This window comes from Amyelois transitella, chromosome 24 (genome assembly GCF_032362555.1).
Source record: "Amyelois transitella isolate CPQ chromosome 24, ilAmyTran1.1, whole genome shotgun sequence".
Classification (NCBI taxonomy): Eukaryota; Metazoa; Arthropoda; class Insecta; order Lepidoptera; family Pyralidae; genus Amyelois; species Amyelois transitella.
In genome coordinates, this window is record NC_083527.1 from 5,885,390 (window position 1) to 5,909,080 (window position 23,691).

At 36.2% G+C, this 23,691-nt stretch overlaps 1 protein-coding gene across 7 annotated transcripts in view; it reads right to left on the reverse strand.

Moving 5' to 3' along the window:
• LOC106142717 (KH domain-containing, RNA-binding, signal transduction-associated protein 2) overlaps positions 1-21,048 on the reverse strand; it is a 162,612-nt gene extending 141,564 nt beyond the window's left edge. For 6 of the 7 annotated variants that reach the window (XR_009657370.1, XR_009657371.1, XM_060951271.1 and 3 more), the window contains exon 1: positions 20,873-21,048. The gene's annotated coding sequence lies outside the window, so the exon portion shown is untranslated. Of the gene's footprint in view, positions 1-6,972; positions 7,513-20,872 lie in introns of those variants that run through there. The other variant, XM_060951266.1, reaches the window with a different exon arrangement.
• Between the last annotated feature and the right edge of the window lie 2,643 nt (positions 21,049-23,691).

Below are 23,691 nucleotides of genomic sequence, written 5' to 3' on the forward strand. Positions count from 1 at the left end.
AAAGTAAGTTAGTTTGTTTGTCATTTCTTCACGCGTTATCTACTGTCGTCATCGCCTTGAAATTTCGCGTTATTATACATAATTAACATTCAGAAAAAGGTCTTAATCGTTTCATCCCGGTAATACTATAGTTCCCCGAAGGATTTGCAAAAAATCTGTTTTCTTTTGTAGGTAGCGCAAAATTCGCGCGGGCGTTGCCGCGTAGTAACGCTTCTTTATAATAAAACTGAAATTCATCGTATTCAAATTGAAACTTTACGAGATTTAGATAAAAAAAATAATTTCAAATGACAACTACGTTCGGCCGTTTGGCTTAATGATAGAATTGAGATTCAAATAGTGACAGATTTCTAGCCTATCGCCTAAGAATTATATTATATACCTACATATAAGAATTATATTTTATACTAGTTTACAATTTGGGTTACTGTGTAAAAGAATCCGTAGAAACTTACACACCTGTAGAATTCCGCAGAAAAAATCACACAAAAATTACCTGAAACAAGAAAGTCACGTCAGTTAAATAGGGATTAGGGATCGTAAAAGGCGACTAAGGGATAGTCTTATAAACTTGGGATTCTTCTTTTAGGCGACGGGCTAGCAACCTGTCAATAAATTAATCTCAATTCCATCATTAAGCCAAGAATCTTAGCTCTGTTTACCCCGCAAGCGTATAAACGTGGTAATATATATATGTACGTACATATATATACATTTCTATGTTTGAAACCCCCGTCAAAAAAAGGTAAAGGCTAGTCCTAAACACATTAAACTATCAGTGTATTTAAAAACTTACATTAACACATTATGGTCATATCTCAACATCATCCTACATATGTCATAGTAAATAATTATGCGGCTATTAATAAGCAGCTGTCCAGAACAACTAATTCATGAGCACTTAGCATCAGTATTCAAAACCCGACTAAAAATATAAATGCGATAGTGAGTTTGTTTGTTACAACTTCACGGGTTATCTACTGAATTTACATACATACATAAAATCACGCCTCTTTCCCGGAGGGGTAGGCAGAGACTACCTCTTTCCACTTGCCACGATCTCTGCATACTTCCTTCGCTTCATCCACGTTCATAACTCTCTTCATGCAAGCTCGGCGGTTTCGGGTACTTTTGACCTGACCCTTTACCAGGACGTCCTAAATTTGATCAAGATACGTTCGTCTAGGTCTTCCCATTCCGACCTTTCTTTCCACACTCTCCTTGAATTTATCTTCTTGAAATATCACGTATTATATAAATTATTAAGAGTCTGGAGAAGGACATATGGTACCTTTCATCCCGGTGAAATTGTTTTTCCCGTGGGATTTGCGCAAAACCCTGTATTTTTTGTAGGTGGCGCTATAATCCTCGCTTTTTGTAGGTGGCGTTAAGTACGAGTACGTTGCTTTTGTAGGGGGTGCTAATTTCGTGATTTTTATTATAGATGGCGTTAAATTCGTCACTTTTTGTTGATGGCGCTTCATTCACGCGGGCGGAGTTGTAATTGAAAACAAATTTATATTAAAAGTTATAAATAAATTTTTATTAAAAGCTCGCTCGGGGACCATTTATGAGCTCGCGCGCGCCCGGGACTACTTCGCCTTTGGTCTACTTCAACGTTGCTCGCTATTCTCTTGTAGCTACTTGCTGGATATCGTGTCTATAGCTTAACGCAGGCCCTATTAAAAATTGTAAAACTAGTCTTAATAAAGATTCCCTCTTATCTTCGACGTTTTACCTAAACGTCACAAGGAATTATCGTAATGCACTTTATCAAGAATCATGCGATACTGCATACATACATACCTACCCCCCAATAATTTATCATTTAAACATGTTTCACTGTCATTAATAAATAAGCTATTCCTCTATCGGTCTTCATCTTATGATCCCGGTTCCTAATAAGGACTACGTCTTCTATACACTGCAATGAGCATGCGTACAAAAAAATTATACTTCGCTCACAAAAGCTTTCGATTAAACTCGCTCAAATAAAAAATCCATATCAAGATCCAGATAAACCTTAACAAGAGTCTCTTAAGCTTAATTGAAAAGCTCTTAAGCTTAATCGTAAATCCAGCAGCTTAATGAATAAAAAAGCTCAGAAACTATATGCGAAAGTTCTGGAAAAGTTCTCAATAGCGTTTTACAGTGTCCTCACTTGAAACTTGTGAAACTTTTCGCGTGGCAATATTGTATGGGTGTTTGGTGCAAGTTATAAGCGACTATACATAATTTACTAATTACTTTCTCACATAGATGTAGAAAAAAAAGCGTAATAAGGTAGAAGAAGCGGCGGAACAAACTACACTGCAGCATTGTCACTAGACATAAATAAATAGATAAATAAAAATAAATTTACAAATATAGATCTTTTAAATCTACGACATCGAATGCACTTGATGTTTGGGGGTTTGGTCGTTTGTACACATAAACATACAATTATCCTTTAGTCGCCTATCCCTTAGTCGCCGCCTATCGGTTAGATGGAGTGATCCTATCTTAACCACACGGCACTTTTACAACACAGGTTTAAGAATCTTTGTTTTAATAGATTATTACAATCTGCTTTATAATTCAAATATTACAAGCGTTTATTATTTAAACTAAGGTCGTGGGTGTATATTGCGTTGAAATTTTCAAGGGTCAATTACTATAAATGTGTGGGCTGTATATTGTGGGATACAATTATGAATAGTTTCAATTGGAAATTGCCAATTGATTAGATGATTGCGTATTAACCAATTGCTGAAGGTTTCTTTTGATTGATGATCACATGATCGACTTGAATAAATTATTACGTGCGTAGATTGACCTGCACTAGCACCTAGGTCATAACTGATAAATCAGCGTATTGCTCTATAGCAATAAATTCGTTAAGTTGTGACCTTTTTGTATTGCTGCAACTCACACCCTAATTAATTTGTATTCCATATGAAATTGTAAAATGTGTGTAGCAAATCAAATAAATGAATTATCTATCTATCTTAGTACCGATGCACATACGATGAGGGAAAACATCGTGAGGAAACCTGCACATTCAGGAAACTGGATGTGTAACCATGATCTAATACAGGTTAGATTAACCTGCAACGGTTGCGGAAGTCATATGAGAGTCGCTTCGTGTAAATACCTTACTCATCCAATCCAGGATCCATGGTCAATGGCATAGTCCAGGTTCCTCTCCAGAGTGGTGAGGATGCAACCGGGACTAAATGCCAGGAGGAGACATAACTTTTGAACAGGTTTTCTTTAATAAAGTCCTATTTGGTAATGCCGTTAGAAAATTCTCCCTTTATTTCTCATGATTAGTCATTCAGGGACTTAGTCGAGAATATCGAAAGGCAATATGTCTTATCATCACTTCTCTCTCTAGCACTGAGGTTAACTGGACTAGTAGAAAAAGAAAGAAGATGAGGTAAAAACATGAGGTCAGTCAGGTGCTTGAATATGCAGGATTCCTAAAAATATTTTACTATAAAATTGGTAGAAATAAAAGTGGGTACATTATGGATCTAAAGATTTTTTTAATAATAATAATATTATGTGATGGTCGAGCCGCTTCGCTCCCATTGCAAAGTAGGAAAGAAAATAGATATGGGTGGTGCTGGTGGAATAGTTGCTCCAATTATTATGTTTGTACCACGCTACAAAGCAGTCTTCACATTAAAGAAACGCGTGAGCTGCCTTCAATATCACTAGTTCCGCAATAATTTTATATATGGGCCCCGATTTATTGTTAAAGTTCAGATCTCTGTTCGAAAAATGTAAGAAACACATAGAAAAATAAATTTTTGAACGAGATAGCGAAGCGAGCGAGATCTACCGCTCAAAAATTGGGGAAAAATATTTTTTTTTGTATGTAAGTTTCAAACCACTGGTTTAATTTTGACGAAATTCAAAAGGTATGTATTAGGATCTGTCACAAGAATTTCTAGGCTCGTGTGGCAACAAAATCGGTTCAGTCGTTCATGAGATAAGTATTCATAAATTTGACAAAAAAAGTGTTCGCGACGAAACACGTTAAGGTCAAAAACCAGGATAAATAAGTTATAAATGATATAATTTACTTTATTTTTATTCTACATACATACATATCATCACGTCTATATCCCTTGCGGGGAAGACAGAGTCAACAGTTTTGAAAAGACTGAAAGGCCACGTTCAGCTGTTTGGCTTAATGATAGAATTGAGATTCTAATAGTGACAAGTTGCCAGCCTATCGCCTAAAAGAAGAAATCCAAGTTCATAACCCAATCCCTTAGTCGCTTTTTACGACATCCATGGAAATGAGATGCAGTAGTCCTATTCTATTTTCTGTTGATGCTAGGAACCACACGGCACTTATTTTTATTCTATTCCGGGTTAAAAAGATGCAAATGCATTTTCTCTCTCAACTTTACTTGCTCACTTTAAAGTCTATTGGCACGCACGTTGCATGTTCAGGATTGTTAAGTTTTAATTAGATTTCTCCTATTTATATTCAGTGGTCATCGTAAAAGTACGATTTGAATGTAAAAAAGAGGTTAAGCGTGAGTTTCTTTTTTTGTAAAATGTTCCGTATTTATAATTAAGTATTTAGCTTAAAAACGGGGTTGAACAATTCGGGATGTTTTGTTTGTTTGTAGACTCTTTATTACAACACATAAAAAGAAATGTTACAAAAATAGAACATTCATTGGATAGAGATGAATATGAACAATGGCGGACTTATCCCAATCGGGATTTTTAGGCAATTGATTGATTATTTTTTGTTTGTAAGAATATACACCGACCTGGCCTTTTTATTTCAATTGCATCATTGGGCCATATAGCCTATCAGTCTTTTTGAAGACTGTTGGCTCTGTCTACTGCGCAACGGATATAACCGTGATTATATGTATGTACGTTACCTTTCTGCCTCTCCGAGACTGCTTGCTCTGTCTACACCGTAATGTATAAAGTTATAATATAATGTATGTATCATTCGAATCGTACTACATGCTTAAAATTATGATAATTTCCAGAATGTATAGAATATATATAAATATATATATGTATATATTTATGTAGTATAATCACAAAGTAACCGACGAACTTATAATACTATACTATCTGTCCCGGCAATCGTTGTTTTGCCATATAAATAATTTTTAAGTAATTTCTACTTAAAAAAAATGTTAAGATAGACAACCCTTATCACTTAGGAGTATCAAAAGTAGATGTTGGCCGATTCTCAGACCTACTCAATGCGCTCACAAAATGTCATGACAATCGGTCAAGCTGTTTTGGAGGAGTAGTCGGTTACTCGGGTATCCATAGAATTTATAAGACAACGCACATTTTAAGGGTTATAAGTTTCGAGAGGATTTATAAGCGTTAAAATGTGCATCGGCCCAACACGCTCTTCACCAGTTTTGTATCATGGAAATCTTTTGTACGGAGTAATTGAAATTCGATGTGATAGAACGGACTACATTAGTTGTCGTTTCAAACTATTTTTTAATCAGAATCTCGTTAAGTTTCAATTGAACACGATGAATCCACCTTTTTTAAAAACCTATTCTTTACCCGCGTCTCGTTCGCGCTAATTTAGCGACACCTACAAAAGAATACATACAGGACAGCCCACGCGAAAATTGATAAACTTGAATTTAATTTAATTAATCCTACTAATATTATAAATGCGAAAGTTTTTGAGTATGTCAGGATGTCAATATGTATGTTTGTTACTCTTTCACGCAAGAACTGCTGAACCGATTACGATGAAATTTGGTATGTAGGTAGCTGAAGACCCAGAATAACATATATGTATTTATCCCGGTGTTCCCGCGGGATTGATTCCACGCGGACGAAGCCGCGGGCGGCCTCTAATTATTTGTATAGCCAACTACAAAATAAAACACGGGTTTTCACTCTCTTCATGCAAGCTTTTGGATTTATTGTGTACAGTTGACCACACAAACTACAAAAAATAATAGTTTAAAAAAAACTAAAAAACTACGCTTTTATTGCTAATCAAACTAAAAAATAGAAAATAAAAATTAATGACAAAGGAATTATAAAACAGTAGTAGCAAGTCGAACAATCAGTTATAGTCAATTACCTCCGATTAAAATTATAACAAAATTAAATTTATAAACAAAACAATTTAAATCGGAGTAAAAAGCGTGGGGTGCTTGATGTAGTAAATATTAAAATCATTCTATTAGCATATATTTATGACAAGAGAGATATGAAAATGAAGTAAAATGCACCCCACGCTTTTTACTCCGATTTAAATTGTTTTGTTTATAAATTTAATTTTGTTATAATTTTAATCGGAGGTAATTGACTATAACTGATTGTTCGACTTGCTACTACTGTTTTATAATTCCTTTGTCATTAATTTTTATTTTCTATTTTTTAGTTTGATTAGCAATAAAAGCGTAGTTTTTTAGTTTTTTTTAAACTATTATTTATTTTCTATTTTTTAGTTCAATTTGCAATAAAACGCATAGTTTTTTAGTTTTTTTATACAATTATTTTTTGGAAGTTAACACTTCTAGTATAACTATCATACTAGAAAAGACTTTTGCAACCATGCGCCCATCGCCGGAGGTTTTCACAATTAACTTTCTTAAAGTTATATGTGGCCTGATTGGATTAAATCTCATAATATTCTCATAATGATGATTCTTTTTTAGGCGATGGGCTTGCAACCTGTCACTATTTGAATCTCAATTCTATCTTAAAGCCAAATAGCTGAACGTGGCCTATCAGTCTTTACAAGACTGTTGGCTCTGTCTACCCCGCAAGGGATATAGACGTGATTATATGTATGTATGATGACTGTTAAACCCAGTTGAAAAGAATTTTATAGTGATAAATCACTGTTAATAATATTTTTGACTATCCAGCAAACATAATAATTTTCGATTGTGGCCTTGCCAGGAATCAAACCACAAGATTAAGAGGCAGATTGATACAGGAACAAAAATATTTCAAACATACCTCCACTGCCTTTACAACCAGGAACGCAACAATGTTTATCTGAAGACATCGTGGCACTTTCGTTGTAAAACTGTCTTTCACAAAAACAAACACAAACTTGGGACTCCTATCTCAAATAATCAGGTACTTTTTACAGGAGTCCTATCTAAAAAATATCTGCACAACACAGTGAACACAGTCAGAGTCCAATCTCAGATGATAAAATCACACGAATATCCGGAAGAACAAAGCTCGACTCAACGGAAGATTCCAAACTACAAATAACGACAAGTTATCAGCACAAAACAAAGTGCAAATAGGTAAATACACAGGCACCGGTATAAAAAAAACAGAAAGAAAGTTTACAGGTTTTCTAATCGAATTCAAAACAAATTTTACTGCAAAACTTATTTGACATAAAAAACTGTCACTCATGTCTTAAACGAGTATTACAGTGTTGCTATTATAAATAGGCAAAAGATACCTAATGTTAATTCAAGAATTGCATTAATATGTTAAATACGTATTAAATATCGCAAAGTTCTGTAGGTAGTAACTTTATTCTTGTATTGTTGTAAATTTAAATGTTCAATTTTCATTTATTACTTTTGTTTTATTACTTATATATTTTTTATTGTTTTAAAATATTCTACTAATTCTACTATTGTTTCTAATGGTAATTCTAAATGGAGCGACGCGATGAAATAAAAAAGCCTCAGGTTAATAGTAAAATTATATGGAAATATATTACATCTCTTTTTGGACTCCTTATACGTCAGAACTTCTTGGTTTCTTGTATGGAGATTACTGGCACTGGTGCTATCTCTGTCTCTCTTACTCTCATACGAAGGATCTAAAAATGAATTTATTAATCCTGGCAGTTTTAATAAGGATAATGAGAAACTCTTATCAAAATATTGCATTGTCATCGGTCCTTGATACGTGTGCAAAGTTTCAAGTTGATCAGACGTTTAGAAATCAGTGAAAATTAAGCTCAAAGATTCCGTTACATACATACATACATACATACATACATACATACATACAACCCAAGCTAATAAAAGCGTAGTAAAAAACAACGTTTTTCCAAGTATTAGTTGATACCCTAATTAAGTTAGTTTATTATTATCGCATGCCTATAACATTGTTGCAAGTTTGACTTTATACATTACTAGCTGTGCCCGCGACTTCATCTGCGTGGAATAGTTATTTTGAGCATCAAGGATTAATAATTTTTCCCGATTTTTTTCACATTCCATTATTTCTATCCTAATTGTTGCAGCGTGATGTTATATGGGAAAATTTTTCATCCTTGAGGGCTTCAATGATGCTCAAAATAACTATTCCACGCGGACGAAGTCGCGGGAACAGCTAGTTAGTATATATAGAAACATATTATAACCGCCTTCATAAAAAAGGTAGTTCTTAGTTTGACCTGTATGATTGTCCGCGATTATCTCGGGTTACGCTGAACCGATTTTGAGAAAACGACACATTTTTTTATTTTAGAAATTGAAATATTAATAGTGCCATATGATTTCTGGCACTTCAGAATAGTCTTTTTGTTTTTGTGTTTTACTAATAAATTATTTTTACTTTACTATGTATGTATGGGTATGTAAACCCAGAAAAATATTATAATCTGCTGGCTAATCAAGAAAACACAGCTGGTGAAAGGGGAATTTTCGTAATTACATTTTTGGCGCCACACTTAAGCCTCATCAACTCTAATTTTGTCACTGTGCAGATTAAGATTCCTTTTGGTCTCTATTCCCTAGGTATATTTCAGTTTTTTACATACCTATATACATATAAACACGTCTATTCTTGAAAATACTTAGCCCGTCGCCTTAATGAAGAATCCCAAATCTATAAATAAGCCAATCCCTCACTCGCCTTTTGCGACATCCACGGGAAAGAGATGGAATGATACCATTCTATTTTTGACAATATAAAGATATTAAATTTAAATTAATAACGCTTGCAGCGCGAATATATAACTTCATCTCTTGAATTAAAAAAGTAATGGCGTCTGATTAAACTGTCATCTCTCTAAAGTTAAGTAGGTACCTATGCCATTTGAGTCATTCATCAAGAATTTTCCACCTCAAAAGATATTCCAGCGAGATATTATATGTTTAAACCGAATTGCATTACTTGTTAAACTTTAATTCAGCATTTTATTAATTCATACATACATATGGTCACGTCTATATCCCTTGCGGGGTAGACAGAGCTAACAGACTTGAAAAGACTGAATGGCCACGTTCAGCTATTTGGCTTAATGATAGAATTGTGATTCAAATTGTGACAGGCTGCTAGCCCATCGCCTAAAAAAAGAATCCCATGTTTGTAAGCCTATCCCTTAGTCGCCTTTTACGACACACATAGGAAAGAGATGGAGTGGTCCTATTCTTTTTTGTACTGGTGCCGGGAACCACACGGCACACACCCGAATTGCATTACTTGTTAAACTTTTATTCAGCATTTTATTGATTCATTTGAGGTTTAAACAGCAGTTTCTCATTTTACGAAAAAATTTGCATTCATAATGAAAACTAGTTGGCGTTAAGTCTTTCCAATTGTGATGAACTAAATTTTTAGGTTCAGTGCCGTGTGGTTTTCAGCATTTCAGAATAGAATTGAATATGAATATTGATATTGTAAGAGGCGACTAAGGTATAGGTTTATAAACTTGAGACTTTTCTTTTAGGCGATGGGCTAGCAGCATGTCACTATTTGAATCTCGCGAATTCTATTATTAAACTGAACGCGGCCTATCAGTCTTTAAAAAACTGTTGCCTCTTTCTTCCCCGCAAGGGATATTAGACGTGACCATATGTATGTATGTAAGTTAGAAGAAGAAAAAAACCACAGCAAACGCAGAATCGCCGCTTATGAATAAAGCTTCAGCAATAACAAGACAGCACTGAAACACTTTGTAAGCTAAGTGTTGCTATGAAAAGCTGTTATGCAAAGCTTTTTGTGAGCTGTTAAGAGTTTCACAGTCTCAGATTGCTTTTATTATTTTGCATTTATTGTAAACATTTTTCTTTATGCAAATGTGTTTTTTTAATAGCGACGTTTTTAATAGTCATCATCTGTTTTAAACGCGAATAAAGCTATCGCTTTTTTACTTTTCATTATTGTACCTTTGAGGCTTAATAACTCATTTATTCATTTAATCACGTCTATATCCCTTGCGGGGTAGACAAGGCCAACAGTCTTGTAAGACTGATAGGCAAATAGTGACAGGTGGCTAGCCCATCGCCTAAAAGAAGAATCCCAAGTTAATTATGTGAAACGCTTCACGATTTTGAGGCTCAAAAAAGTTAAAAAAAAAAGAATATTATAAAGCCAAGAGGAAGAAGAAAACACATTATTGACATTGATAAATATATTCAAGAAAAAACTCTGCCTACCTCTCTAAGGAACAGCCTTTATTGTAAGATTCCTACTAATATTACAAATGCGAAAGATTTTGAGTATGTCAGTATGGATGTTCGTTACTCTATCACGCAAAAACTGCTGAACCGATTACGATGAAATTTGGTATGTCGGTAGCTGAAGACCCAGAATAACATAGAGGCTACTTTTTATCCCAGAGTTCCCGCGGAATTGATTCCACGCGGACGAAGTCGCGGGCGGCCTCTAGTTGTAAGATACGTGTAAAGAAAATAATAATTGAATGTCACAGTGTGATTAGATCCCAATACCTCTCGCTTTTAAGTAAGATATTTAACCATTCCGCCACTCCTGAATATAATTAATTATTAAGTATAAGCCTTTAAGTGCGCGTGTTGGTAACTTTGTGTAAACATCCACATAACACCTTTTTCCCATAAGTTTATCCCTTACGGGGAAGACAGAGCCAACAGTCTTGAAAAGACTGATAGGCCACGTTCAGCTGTTTGGCTTAATGATAGAATTGAGATTCAAATAGTGACGGGTTGCTAGCCCATCGCCTAAAAATAATCCTAATAAGTTTGTAAGCCTATTCCTTCGTCGCCTTTTACGACATCCATGGGAACGAGATGGAGTGGTCCTTTTTTGTATTGGTGCCGGGAACCACACGGCACATTTTTTTTTCTAAAAGATATTAAATTAAGTACGGTATGTTATTTTATACGTAATATAATTTTGACTAGAGAGACATACATATAAAAGAAGAAAGTCACAATATATATTTATATATAAAATTTACCCGTGCCTCGGTCATCTGACCAGCTTTACGAGGGGTCGTGTAATTTCCAAGCTTTGAATATTTATGCCGCATTAAACTCAAAATTGTGTCAAGACCTTTGTACGCTGTAATAAAATTACCCGAGTGCACTATTATTTAAATGCTTATTGTAATTAATAAAGTGCCGTGTGGTTCCCGGCACCAATACAAAAAAAAAAAAGAATAGGACCACTCCATTTCTTTCCCATGGATGTCGTAAAAGGCGACTAAGGGATAGGCTTACATACTTGTGATTTTTTTTTAGGTGATGGGCTAGCAACCTGTCACTATTTGGATCTCAATGCCATCATTAAGCCGAGCAGCTGAATGTGGCCATTCGGTCTTTTCGGGACTATTGACTCTGTCTACCCCGTAAGGGATGTAGACGTGACTATATGTATGTAATTAATTTTATACTTAGAACACTTCCATGCAGGTCCTGGTAGCAAAAAAAGATAGAGTCTGCCAACTGCTTCTATTTCTGCACAGATTCATAAAAATATTGGCGTTCGAACCTATTTCCGACATTTCAAACAGAAACAAAATCCGACCATTAGATTCCGATATAAATGCGTACATACAGACAGAGATAATAAGAGTAATTTACTTTATTAATATGTAGTGCCGTGTGGTTCCCGGCACCAATGTAAAAAAGAATAGGACGACTCCATCACTTTCCCATGGATGTCGTAAAAGACGACAAAGGGATGGGTTTAAAAGTGTGGGGTTCTTTTTATAGGCGATGGGCTACCAACCTGTCACTATTAGAATCTCAATTCCATCATTAAGCCTAACAGCTGAAAGTGGCCTGTCAGCTTTTTAAGACTGGTGGCTGTGTCTACCCCGCAAGGGATATAGACTTGATTTTATAAATGAATGAATGAATAAATTAATGAATGATAGTGATATTTTTTGTAACTTCACACACGAGTTATACCATAGGTCACCCTATCCTGTCGTTCTTATATACGAGTAATAAATGCGGTAAAAAGACGTGATTTTTTAATTGTATGTATGGATGTGTGCGTTTTTGTTACTATTTTACGCAAAAACTACTAAACAGTTTTCATGAAACATTATAATATTACATACGTCTATATCCCTTGCGGGGTAAACAGAGCCGATAGTCTAATAATCTCAGACATTGTAAAAAACGTGAAACGTAAAAATTAATAGAAATTTAATATGGAAAAAGTCAATGATAAAAGCTTGTGATAAATAATTTTATCTGATCAAATCTCAGTTCTACTAACGCATTAGTACACAAAGGAAGATCAATCATTATTACAGCCGTAATCTCACGAACAATAGTTGAATATGATGCATTGGATGCGAACTTCGGGTTCAGATTTTCTTCCTATAGATAATTTATTAGCTGCGCAAAAAGAATTAGCTGTCGTGATTGGGAAAACAGTTATTTATAAACATACATACATAAATACGTACATATGGTCACGTCCATATTCCTTGCGGGGTAGACAGAGCCAACAGTCTTGAAACGACTGAATGGCCACGTTCAGCTATTTGGCTTAATGATAGAATTGAGATCCCAAGTTTGTAAGCCTATCCCTTAGTCGCCTTTTACAACATCCATGGGAAAGACATGGAGTGGTCCTATTCTTTTTTGGTATTGGTGCCGGGAACGACACGCCACTATTTATAAACACACTACAGAGTATGACTTTATACATACATACATACATAAAATCATGCCTTCTTCCCGGAGGGGTAGGCAGAGACTACATCTTTCCACTTGCCACGATCTCTGCATATTTCCTTCGCTTCATCCACATTCGTAAATCTGTTAATGCAAGCTCGGCGGTTTCGGGTACTCTAGACCTGACCCTTTGCCAGGACGTCCTTAATTTGTCCTTAGTATGATTTTGTACGGTGTAAATGCAATATTACGTTAATTTCCAATGCCCGAGTAAAATTCGGGAAATCTTTTAAAGGCAGAGGCACAGTGGCTTGAAAAAGTGAAGCATCGTAATGGCGGCATTGTACGCATGCGTGTGTGCCGTGTGGTCCCCAGCACCAGTACAAAAAAGAATAGGACCACTCCATCTCTTTTCCATGGATGTCGTAAAAGGCGACTAAGGAATAGGCTTATAAACTTGAGATTCTTTTTTAGGCGATGGGCTAGCAACCTGTCACTATTTGAATCTCAATTCTATCATTAAGCCAAATAGCTGAGCGTGGCCTATCAGTCTTTTCAAGACTGTTGGCTCTGTCTATCCCACAAGGGATATAGACGTGACCATTCGATGTATGTATGTATGTGTGTGACAGAAAATGTCATTATCTATGACGCATCTATGACGTAATGGCGGCCACTGTCACACTATTGTTGAGCATGTGTGTGCGTGAGGCGTGTATATATACAGTGAGTCGATATACTTTTGGTGCTTCATTTTGCCGTAAAGTAGTACTCCGTCCGCCTTTATTTCTACGTCTATGGAAGTAGCTATTACTCATTGAATTAAATAAATAATAAACATATACGGGACAAATTACGCTGATACAGTTAGTTTTGAAGTAAGTTCGAGACTTGTGTTACGAGATACTAACTCAACGATACCATATTTTATAATAAATACTTATATAGATAAACATCAAAGACCCAGGCCAATCAGAAAAAGTTCTTTTCTCATCATGCCTGGCCGGGATTCGAACCCGGGACCTCCGATGTCACAGACAAGCGTACTACCGCTGCGCCACAGAGGCCGTCAATAGTACCACCCTGTGTGGCTTTCCCAATTGTCAACAGTCAACAATAGCAATGTAACAATAACAAGAAACCGTTATACTCCGAATTGGTTTGTTGGTAGCAAGGCTTGTGGATTTGAAATTCCATACGAGGTCAAAGTCACAAGGCTCAAAGTGTCGTGTGGTATTCAGCACATGAATTGAGATTTGGTAGTGACAGGTTATTAGCTTAACGCCTAAAATTTAATTAACATAATTGTACCTATTGTTACGGAGCTTATGTAGGCCTCATAAGAAGGATCTGTTTGGTTTCCTTCCACCCAAAGGTTGCCTGGAAGAGATTGCATTAGCGATAAGTCCGCCTTTGTACCATCTCTGTCTGTTTTGTGCTGTTTTGTATGTTTTACTCTTACGGTACAATAAAGAGTTTCATCTATCCATCTTTCTATCTAAGAATTCAATATTGAGGAAATTATTCTCAAGACATTTAATACGCCATTAAAAATACCAATATGCACTCGTATTTAAAAGGTTATTGCAATATAATACATACACGTCTTTATCTCTTATAGGGTAGGCAGAGCCAACCGTTTTTTTTAACAGTTACATACATACATACATATACATATAATCACGTCTATATCCCTTGCGGGGTAGACAGAGCCAACAGTCTTGAAGACTGATAGGCCACGTTCAGCTGTTTAGCTTTATGATGGAATTGAGATTCAAATAGTGACAGGTTGCTAGCCCATCGCCTAAAAGAAGAATCCCAAGTTTATAAGCCCATCCCTCAGTCGCCTTTTACGACATCCATGGGAACGAGATGGAGTGATCCTATTCTTTTTTTTTTATTGGTGCCGGGAACCACACCGCACCGAATTGAGATTCAAATAGTGAGAATTTTAGGAATTCCTGTCTCAGGAGTTTTAAGATATTATGATAAACATTATAAGATTTAATCGCTAACGTTACATACAGATTTCAGAACAGATTACCCCCTATGAATGCTTGGCCCCAAAGTTGGGTAGTTCCGACCGCAGTGGGCTAATACCCAGCTTTTTGGCTGAAAACAACTTGCGACTAACTATTCAGAACTCTGAACTGTTAAAATATACATACATACATACATATGGTCACGTATATATCCTATGCGGGGTAGACAGAGCCAACAGTCTTGAAGACTAAATGGCCACGTTCAGCTATTTGGCTTAATTATAGAATTGAGAATACATGCGATACGATATACTAACTCAACGATACTATATTTTATAATAAATACTTATATACATAGATAAACATCCAAGACCCAGGCCAATCAGAAAATGTTCTTGTCTCATCATGCCCTGGCCGGGATTCGGACCCGGGATCTCCGGTGTCACAGACAAGCGTACTGCCGCTGCGCCACAGGGGCCGTCGAAATATACGAGTATATATATATGTATCGCGAGTATATATATATCGCGTTCACGAAAGCGGATCTATTTTTGTTATAACTATATATTTTTTTTCTTTTCTGACCTCCACCGAGCACAGCTCGGGCACCCAGGTACTATACTTAAGGCGTTCTAATTATAAGTATAATATATTCTATTACATAAATATACAATGTATTGTGTCAGTCCGATTATGCAAATTGTTTCAGGCTGCTTGTTGACAAAATGGTTTGCAATATTTTCATTTAACCTTACTACTGAAACTCGAAGAGCTTACATGAAGTGAGAGAGTTATAAATGAGAATGAAGCATAGGAAGTACGCAGTGATCGTGGCCAATGGGAAGATCTATTCTCAGACACCCGAGAGGCGTGATTTGATTTATGTTCACCCGCGGCGCATGACCACATGGGATACCCCACAAGACAAATTTCAATTTGTAGATCTAGTTGTTTAGGCTGTGCATAAGTCAGTCAGTCAATCAGCGTCCTCTTCTATATATTAAGTTTAGGAGCGAGATTTCATGGTACACGTCTAACGATGTGAGCCCGCTCTGATTTCCATCAGGATAATTGTAATTATGCCGTGTGGTTCCCGGCACCAATACAAAAAAGAATAGAACCACTCCATCTCTTTCCCATGGATGTCGTAAAAGGCGACTAAGGGATAGGCTTACAAACTTGAGATTCTTTTTTTAGGCGATAGGCTAGCAACTTGTCACTATTCGAATCTCAATCTATCTTAAAGCCAAATAGCTGAACGTGGCATATCAGTCCGCTCAGGACTGTTGGCTCTGTCTACCCCGCAAGGGATATAGACGTGATTATATGTATGTATGTATGTATGTATAATTGTAATTATTTCGTGTCTCGATGTTAGCGTGATATTCCCCGCTCCAGTTCCCAAGTAGCATATCTCATTAACTTTGATTTATTTGTTTACTACTTTCTATCCGCAATGAGAATTTAACGTCATCTACAAAAAGCTGAGAATATTGCGCCATCTTATAAAAAAAGTGACAAAATTAGCGCCACCGACAAAAGTATATTAAACGCCACCCGCAAAAGAATACGGGATTTTTGCAAATCCCACAGGCACTATAGTTTTTACCGGGACGAAAGGTACCCTGTGTCATTCTCCAATTGAACTTCTAACTAGAAGGTTACTGTGCTAGTCAACCGCCTAAAAATGGAATCTCAACTTTACAAGCTTTTTCCTTGATCGACTTTTACAATCTGAAGGAAGCACACGCTACGTCTGTGTGGGTTTAAGACTAGCATGGAAGCCTAGCTATCTTTTAAAAGCCTTTACTTATAATGAACCCTATTCCTCCTGTCTTTAGTCCCGGTTCCATCCTCACCACTCTGGAGAGGAGCCCGGGGTATGCCGTTGACCATGGATCCTGGATTGGGTGAGTCAGATTTTTAAACGAAGCGACGCCCATCTGACCTCCGCAACCATTGCAGTTAAACCTAACCCGTATTGGATCGATCATGGTTACACATCCAGATGCCTGAATGTGCAGGTTTCTTGATGTTTTCCCTCACCGTAAGTTAGTGCCGTGTGGTTCCCGGGACTAATAAATAAAGAATAGGACCATTCCGTCTCGATCCCGTGGATGTCGTAAAAGGCGACTAAGGGATAGGCTTATGAACTCGGGATTCTTCTTTTAGGCGATGGGTTAGCAACCTGTAACTATTTGATTCTCAATTCCATCATAAAGCCATTTTGCAGCCATCATCAAGCCAGAGTTTGTTTGTTTGTTTGAACGCGCTAATCTCAGGAACTACTGGTTCGAATTGAAAAGTTCTTTTTGCGTTGAATAGACCATTTATCGAGGAAGGCTTTAGGCTATAAAATATCACGCTGCAACTATTAGGAACGAAGAAATAATGGAGAATGTGAAAAAAATCGGGGAAAATGATTAATCCTTCAATGATGCCCAAAATAACTATTATACGCGGACGAAGTCGCGGGAACAGCTAGTCGATGATATAGAATTACTTGGGATTCTTCTTTAAGACGATGGGCTAGCGATCTGTCAATATTTAATCATCAGTCTAATTCTATCACTAAGCCAAACAGCTGAACGTGGCCCATCGGTCTTCTCAATACTGTTGGCTCTGTCTACACCGCAAGGGATGTAGACGTAACAATATGGCTTTATGATGAAATTTAGATTCAAATAGTTACAGATCGCAAGCCCATCCCCTGCAAGAGGAATTCCAAGTTAATTACCCTATCCCTTAGTCACTTTTTCAGGGATAATTTTAGCAAAATTGTCTTTGGACCCGGCTCTATAGATTATAGGTAAGCATACCACATTTCATTGAAATCAGTTTAGCCTAGAAATCGCAATAGACAAACTTTCGCATTCATAATATTACTCAGTCAAAACTTATAACACAAAATGAAAATAACACACCCCTTTCAAATTTACCCCTAAAAATGCATAGTGTAAAACGGAAATTTAAGCTATTTATAGCTATAAATATACCCTCACCCGATGAAATTACTGCGGTGCGTACAAAGCCTGCATTTTGGTCAAGTCATGCCGATCCAATTATAGCATAGTTGGGTTAATGGTAGATTTAATATTATTACTATCATAGAATTTCGTATAAATTTAGATCATTAGTAAACGATGAGTTAAAAACCTGATTTAAAAAAGCGTAATGGTTCAAATTCTACCTTGACTATATACATATGGTCACGTCTATATCCCTGGCGGGGTAGACTGAGCCAACAGTCTTGTAAAGACTGAATGGCCACGTTCAGCTATTTGGCTTAATGATAGAATTGAGATTCAAATAGTAACAAGTTGCTACCTTGACTATATGCGACTTTTTCTGAATTTATTTATATAATATTTATGTAGATCATGGAAATAATAATCAAACTTAAAATAATGAGAAATTCAGTACAAGGGCATTAGGTACTTTTTTCTAGAGAAATTTCTTCCAGCGGGCTCGCGACAGGAAAATGTAAAGAAAGGCATTGGCTTGTGTACATAATAATTAAGATATAAACTTACATAAACATACATAAATACAAACATATGGTCACGTCTATATCCCTTGCGGGGTAGACAGGGCCAACAGTCTTGAAAAGACTGAATGGCCACGTTCAGCTTTTTGGCTTAACGATAGAATTGAGATTCAAATAGTGATAGATTGCTAACCCATCGCCTAAAAAAGAATCCCAAGTTTGTGAGCCTATCCCTTAGTCGCCTTTTACGACATCCATGGGAAAGAGATGGAGTGGTCCTATTCTTTTTTGTATTGGTGCCGGGAACCACACGGCATAAACTTACTGATATTTCTCATAAAATAACAAATAATTTTGTTAGGTTTGAGTGCTCACCAACGCTCTTACGGCGAGGGTAAACATTCGTGAGGGAACCTAGTAATTTAGGCAACAAAAGTGTAACTATGAACCTATGTGAGTAAGGTTCTCCTTCAAAGGTTGCGGAGGTCAGATGGGAGTAGGTCTCGCTCGCTTAATAAATAAATATACATACATATATAAAATCATGCCTCTTTCCCGGAGGGGTAGGCAGAGACTACATCTTTCCACTTGCCACGATCTCTGCATACTTCCTTCGCTTCATCCACATTCATAACTCTCTTCATACAAGCTCGGCGGTTTCGGGTACTTTTGACCTGACCCTTTGCCAGGACGTCCTTAAATTGATCATGATACGTTCGTCTAGGTCTTCCCACTTCGACCTTTCCCTCCACAGTTCACTTTTCTATATCTGCTTTAAAAAAATATATACGGGACAAATTACACAGATCGAGTTAGCCTCGAAGTAAGTTCCAAAATTTACGAGACATTAACTCAACGATACTTGAATTGGTTTTCAACTACTTTGGACTTTATGTGTCGTTGGCGTCTGAGACCAGTTTCCTATAAATGTCCTAAATTTTTCTACGGTGCTCTAGGGTTAAAATCATTTGAAAATTACATAAGGTTAAGTATACACTTTCAACACATCGAATGAAGAAAACTTTTTAAAATTCGAGCATTATTTGGCGGAACACAAAATTTCACGTTTCAAATAGCTCTTACTAGACTTTATGATATAGAAGTTATGGAATATTGTGATTTAACGGTTAATGGCGTGTAGTTTCTGAAGGTTATGTTTGTTTCGACTGAAGAGTCATTTATATTACTTTTATTGTGAACTATATTTTGCCCGCGACTTCATAGGCATACTTCTGTAAAAAAAAATCCAAGGGAAAAACTCACTTAAATTATTTTAAATTGAAAAAAAAGGCGTGTAAATCACGCCACCAAAAAAGAATAAGACGACTACATCTCTTTCCTATGGATGTCTTAAAGGCGACAAAAGAATAGGCTTATAAACTTGATATTCTTTTTTTAGACGATGGGCTAGCAACCTGTCACTATTTGAATCTCAATTCTATCATTAAGCTGGACGTGGCGTATTGGTCTTTTCGAGACAGTTTGCTCTGTCTATCCCGCAAGGGATATAGACGTGATTATATTTGAAAAACGAAAACTGTTAAATATATTTATTGTACCTATTTTTTTATACTTTTTTTATTTTTATTTTTTTCACCAAAATACCTACATTCGTATCCAATACAGGCCTGCAATATAGAGTTAATAAAACTCTTAGAAGGCCCAACCAAACAATTTCCTTGCCCGCCAAAATGGCCAATCTAATCAAGTGTAAGTGATACCGAGACGTGATCCATCCCGCAGTACTTTCGGGAACACAACCCTGGCATTTGAAATCTTACCGTGTATCCTATAAAACCAATAGTTTAGTTCTAAAACGAGCTGTGTTAATAAATAATTTGATTACGCTCTGGAGATAAGTAACCGACGAGCTTGCGTGAAGCGAGTTTTATGAATTTGGATGAAGCATAAGAAGTATGGATCGTGGGATGTCTCTGCCTACCCCTCCGGAAAAGAGGCCCGATTTCTATATATGGTATAATCGCATTTTGAGAATTGGGATTCTTCTTTTAGGCGATGGGCTAGCTTGAATCTCAATTCCATTATTAAGCCAAACAGCTGAACGTGGCTTATCAGTCTTTTTTAGACTGTTGGCTCTGTCTACCTTGCGAGGGATATTGACGTGATGATATGTATGTATGCATTTAGTTGTTTCAAATTTTTTTTATTATTGCTTGTGCTTCTCTCTTTTCATAAATTGGTTTTAGTTATTTAAAAAAATATTTTATTTTTTAAAACAAGAAAAATAACCGCAACTTAGCCTGCTAGAAATATAGCCTGTTTTACTTATCTTCAGTTAAAGCGGTATAGCGATAATGAAAAAAGTGTCTCTGTTAAAAAAATCATAGATATACATCATGTTCATCACTTAAAAGCATGAGCGTTTTTTTTAATTATAATCAAATGTTAATTAAAAAATACAAATAAATCACAGCGGTTCGACCGAAGCAAACGTTCAAGAGGAAACTGCATTTATCATTCACTCAAAATCCCTCCGCTCCTGTAAATTTTACGATTTTGTAACAAAAAGCGACCCTTTCAAGTTGCATTAAAAAGAAAATGGCCAAACTCACCTTAATCTTTAATACAATACAGCGATTACGGCGGTGTAATCTGTTTTGCTTCAAAAACACTTAATGGTAATCGATCATAAAAGTTGACAGATAAAACTACTTTTTTTATCACTACGAAAGATTCAAGCGGCGAAAAATCGCGTTCTGCACGATTTCGCAACGTCCACTCTAGGTGAGAGACGAGCGCAGACTGACTGCCCAAGAATGATGGAACACCTACGTTCCAGATTCAAATTTTCAGGAGAGCGCATGTCTGAAATTCGGCCGTCTGAAACTAAACCATATTAATAAACGATAAGGCACACTTTCCTCGCAGATTTAAAATAAAATACGATATTTAAATTATAAAACGCTGGCAGGTAACACGCTCTTAGTGTTTGGGAAATTCGATCTTACGAAAATAATTAATGATGTTTTTAATTATTAATTAATTTGTTTGGGGTCCCTTCAAAGAGGCCGATCGATATGAGGCCAAACAGGTTCGTACCATTTTCCTGTTTTTGGTTACTCCGAATTTCGTATTCGGAACTCTTCATAAAAAATTCACTCGTAAAGTGTATTAAGGCTTACCACCTGTTTTTTGTTACTTTATAATTTGGGGAACTCCCGTGGGTCAATTGGATCGTGGAAATTCGTGGGTACATCTGCATATTTGGAGCTTTTTGGACCTCCGCAAGGCTTTTCCGGGCTTACCTTGTTTGAAAGAGATAAAAGTTGCGACGGAGTTCTAAACACTGTTTTTCCTAAGTAAGATAAAAGACGCTTTTATTGTGACGACGCAGTTGTTAAGAATGCCTTTTTGTTGTATTGATTTCATTAGAAACTTTATATTTGAAGTGACGTTCTCAAGAAGTTTTAATCTTTTGGTGAATACGTTTTTAAGCGTTTGGTTTACTTTTTTGAAATTTAAAATAACAATACCTATATATTTAAAAGATCAAATTATAACGACTTATATGATAAAGAGTGCGATACTGACATAAATAAATGCCGTGTGGTTTCCGGCATTTATAATAGAAGAATTCCAGCAAAAAAAAATCGATCATTAATAACAAGCACATACTCAATAACACACTTCGCCAGTAATAACAAGAATTTATATTAAATAAAACATTTTATATACATAGATGTATTTCTGTGAAATATTATTTCACGGAAATTGAATGAAGTTATGCCGTGTGGTTGGTGCACACTTTAGAATAGCACCACTCCATCTATTTCCTAAGAATGTCGTAAAAGGCGACTAAGGTATAGGCATTTATATATGGGATTCCTCGTATAGGCGATGAGCTAGCAGCCTGTCACTATTTGAATCTCAATTCCATCATAAAGTAATACAGATACAATTTACTTGCTAGCCCATTGCATACGCGTAGAATCCCAAGTTTATTAGCCTTTCCCTTAGTCGCCTTATACGACTACGACGCCATGGGAAAGATATGAAATGATCCAATTCTAGTTAGTTAATTCTCTAAAGTGCCGAAACCCACACGGCACTCGCAACAATAAAACTAGGCATAAACAAAGATTTCAGAGTGAAAAGACAACGTAGTTTTTCATTAAAATTTAATTTCCTTTTGACTAATAAACAGCGTAAAATAATAAATATGATTCACAAAACACAGACAGAGAAAAAAAGGGCTCGTTTTTTTTTCACCCAAATGTTCTATACAACGAGAGAATTGTTAATGAATGGAGTCGTGATAAAAATTGCAAATTATACAATTTCTCGGGTTTATATTAAGCCGGTTTTGGCAAACCACAGACTAAATTTGACGATAGACTAACAACCCAGCCGTGTGGTTCCCGGCACCAATAAAATAAAGAATAGGACCAGTCCACCACGGTCCCATGAATGTCGTAAAAGTCGTAAGGGATAGGCTTATTAACTAGGGATTTTTCTTTTAGGCGATGGGCTAGCAACCTGTCACTATTTGAATCTCAATTCTATCAATAAGCCAAACAGCTGAACGTGGCCTCTCAGTGTTCTCAAGACTGTTGGCTCTGTCTACCCCGCTGGGGATTTAGACGTTATTATATGTTTGTATGTATGTAAATAGATCAATTTGTCGGTTTCATCGTAATTCCCTATATTTTATACGTAAGCTCACTACATTTTCTAGACTATGTCGATAGTTCATTCGTACACAAATATTTGTAAACCATCAACGTTCGTTATTTTGAAATAGCTGATGTTGCCTGTAATTACCGCTGCTGGTTTATTTACAATTTGTCCATAGTTTTTAACATTTATTTTAATTTTGTACTGTTACGTTAGGTATATTATTAAACTTAGGATTTTTCTTTTAGGCGATGGGCTAGCAACCTGTCACTATTTGAATCTCAATTCTATCGTTAAGCCAAACAGCTGAACGTGGTCTATCAGTCTTTTCAAGACTGTTGGCTCTGTCTACCCCACAAGGGATATAGACGTGACCATATGTATATATGTATATACGTTAGGTAAGTAATTTTTTTCAAAAAAGAATTGCAATTGTAATTGTACTGCTCCAACGCTAGTCTAGCTCTTAATGTGAGATAAAGCATCAGAAAACCTACATATTCAGGCAACGGAATAATGTAACGATGATCTAATATGAATATCTTCTAAAGAAAACTACCACTAAAAAGATATTTAACCGAAAGTGGCCTAACAGTCTTTTCAACTGTTGGCTCTGTCTACCCCGCAAGGGATCTAAACATACATACATACATATGGTCACGTCTATATCCTTTGCGGGGTAGACAGAGCCAACAGTCTCGAATAGACTGAATGGCCACGTTCAGCTATTTGGCTTAATGATAGAATTGAGATTCTA